Raw genomic sequence first — 3295 nt, 5'->3', positions numbered from 1 at the left:
CGAGTGTTCGAGCCCCTCGCAGATGTAAATTACCGTTTTCTGATTAACGTGATGTAATGGAAATAGGAACTTTAAACTTTGCCTATGTCTCTGTCAGTCGCAAGGAAACTGTATTTGAAGGTGAAGGTGATTTTGTAGACATGTATGAAATCCATGGTCTGAAATGCAAGTGTTGTTGTTTGGAGAGCACATCGGTTACGTGTCAGATGTGTAGCCAAGCAGTAATGGGTCGCCATAGCTGCAAATATTAGACGGTAATATGAAGTGTTGTCAGCTGAAGTCTGATGATGCAGACGACCGTGAGGCCGAAGTTCCCAAGAGTACCGCTTGGCCGCGCCTCTTTAGTTCAGTGGTAGAGAACTGATCTAGTAAACCAGGGGTCGTAAGTTCCATCCTCGGAGGAGGAAGACGAAATTTGGGAATCACTTTCGCGTCGTGGCCGTATAGTAAACAGTATCTGTGATGACCATCAATTAGCAACAGTCGTTTTATTAAGAATTACTCTCAGATGTGATTAAGGCGAATGGCGCAGATAAAGCATTTTCCAAGGCGGTACAGCATAAGGTGGGACGAGACAGTCTGAATTACATTTTGTAGATGTATTTCTGACATGTCTCAGATCCCCTCGCGGTCGTCGTCGTCGTCGTCGTCGTCGAGGCCGCCGTCGCCTCTTCTGCAGAAGTACCAAATGGCCATCGTAGCAAATGCGGCGAGGGACGCCCTGCCATCGATTCCGAAAGCACAAAGTGTGTGGTCTGGTTTCCCAGTCTATATTTGATCGGTCTCGTAAGAGGTTGAATGTAACGAATGGGTGGGAAAGAGCAAGGGGCAGCGGCTGTGTGGAACGAAAACACAATTCCTCAGGGGTTTGAGCGTTTCGAGATGAGTCGTATACAAGTCGTAGTTGGTCGTCAGTGACCGTGTGGCCTAATGGATCAGGCGTCGGACTTCGGATCTGAAGATTACAGGTTCGAATGCTGTCACGCTTCGTGTTTTTCCAGTTTTGAAAAAGAGACATAGTGTTTTAATGTAGCAATTGTGCAGTACGAAACCGTCTGAATGTTGCTGTTGACCATTTTTGGCTTGGAGTTGCTCTTGAGCTTGAAACGCACACAACAAGACCGGTGTTAACTAGCGAAATGGTCGGCAGAGTGCCGTCACCCCGAGTTTTGACTGGCACTTGCACATCTAAAACAACGTCGGAAAGTAACTCGTTCGGCTTTTGAGTCACATCAGGTATGTGTGTTAATTTTGACGCCACTAGCTCTGCATGTTGTCATGCAATTCCTCTACCCCTCAGAAATGATTAAGAAATAAAAGTGAAATACGTGACGAGTGTGACGTTAGGAAAACATTAGGCAGCATGGAGAGATTCTGTATGGGACCACCCAACCCAAACGAGTACTGTGTGACGTGCTACCCGGGAGGTATTCACCGAGGCAGCTGGCGAGCTCAGTCGGTAGAGCGTGAGACCCTTAATCCCAGGGTCGTGGGTTCGAGCCCCTCCCTGGGCGGAACGGAATTTTGTTCCGCTGCAAATGTAAATTACCATTTTTCTGATTAACGTGATGTAATGGAAATAGGAACTTTAAACTTTGCCTATGTCTCTGTCATTCGCAAGGAAACTGTATTTGAAGGTGAAGGTGATTTTGTAGACATGTATGAAAGACATGTTCTGAAATGCAAGTGTTGTTGTTTGGAGAGCACATCGGTTACGTGTCAGATGTGTTGCCAAGCAGTAATGGGTCGCCATAGCTGCAAATATTGGACGGTAATATGAAGTGTTTTTCAGCTGAAGTCTGATGATGCAGACGACCGTAAGGACGAAGTACCCAAGAGTACCGCTAGGCTGCGCCTCTTTAGCTCAGTGGTAGAGCGCTGGTCTGATAAACCAGGGGTCGTAAGTTCCATCCTCACAGGAGAAAGACGAATTTTGGAAATCAGTTTCGCGTCGTGGAGGTATAGCAAACAGTATCTGTGATGACGAACAATTAGCGACAGACGTTTTATTAAGAATTACTCTCAGATGTGATTAAGGCGAATGGCGCAGATAAAGCATTTGCCAAAGCGGTACAGCATGTAACGTTCCCTCTTTCTGTTTTTTTAGGTTTGATATGTCTGATTGTTATTCTTTATTTCTATTCTTCGGAATCTTTATTTTTATTAAATTGAGCCTGAAACTTACGTAATAAATACTTCGCGTGAAGTACGATTTGCAGCATGAACAAAAATTAATTTCGGAAATTTAATCCACTGAATATTAAAAGTAAAGCTTTTGAACAACGCGCGTGACTGACTAGATACATTCAGAGGGTACGTACATTCGCGTGCGAGTGGTTGCGGTCTGATGAGAAATTTTCATTGTGAAATAATTTCGTCGTAACACACTCGGAGATTGCGAACGTACATTCAGAGTAGAGGCACGTACGTTCTATCATTCCCCGTGGCCTGGGTAAAAGAATGGCAATTATTTAAATCTAAGAGTATTTCTTTTGCATCGGACTAGTATTTTTATAAGAAAAAGAAGATTGCAGGTTCTGAATGTCTCGGCAAAACGAATTGGAAGTAATTTGAGCGGCCACGAAAGGAAAGTAGAGAGCACAATCACGCACCTCTACTGTTGAGCAGCGCCGTTTTGAAGATATTCGGTTCCATCTAAAACTCGCCGTCTCTGCTTAACATAAATACTCCATAGGCATGGGAATAAGGCTTGTTGTGCGATGAAAATAATATAAAACACATCTTGCGTCTTTTAACTCTTTCACTTACCACACACACACACACACTAGTAATTAGACAGTACGACATCCCACCAGCCCATCAGAACAAAAAGTAGTCGTTCATACCAGAAATAAAAAACGAAGGGCGAAATTGTTCCTATGTCTCTCAAAGATAAAACGTTTACCAGATATTTCTCTGGTGTGTCACTGGCACAATTTTTCAGCACCTCTGCGATTAAATCACAATATTTTCAGTTCCTTGACATCGCCCCCTTGGGCGAATTGTCTGAAGAAATGTCAATTTTGCGGACAATGAGCCCAAACACTTTGCACACTGGTAGTCCTTGTCTGTTATTCACACGTAATGGGATTGCACTGTCAGTGTCTCTCTCCCGATCACTTCATTCTACAAACATGGTTTTATGCCAGTTTTGACACATGACAGTGAGGACAAATCATTTATATAAGGATACACAGAACACATGTAAAACACACATAAACTTACATACTATACACACAAAATTATTACATCGTCCTTGACACAAAATCATCACATTTGGATAATTGTTACATCC

General features: G+C 43.4%; 1 non-coding gene across 1 annotated transcript; it reads left to right on the top strand.

The window, feature by feature from the left end:
• Positions 1-1853: 1853 nt before the first annotated feature.
• On the top strand, positions 1854-1925 carry Trnai-gau (transfer RNA isoleucine (anticodon GAU)). The gene has a single exon. It is a non-coding gene; the product is annotated as a tRNA-Ile (tRNA).
• The last annotated feature ends 1370 nt before the right edge of the window (positions 1926-3295 follow it).

The sequence above is a fragment of the Schistocerca gregaria genome, chromosome 2, assembly GCF_023897955.1.
Source record: "Schistocerca gregaria isolate iqSchGreg1 chromosome 2, iqSchGreg1.2, whole genome shotgun sequence".
Taxonomy (NCBI): domain Eukaryota; kingdom Metazoa; phylum Arthropoda; class Insecta; order Orthoptera; family Acrididae; genus Schistocerca; species Schistocerca gregaria.
This window is presented reverse-complemented; position numbering and strand designations above follow the sequence as displayed.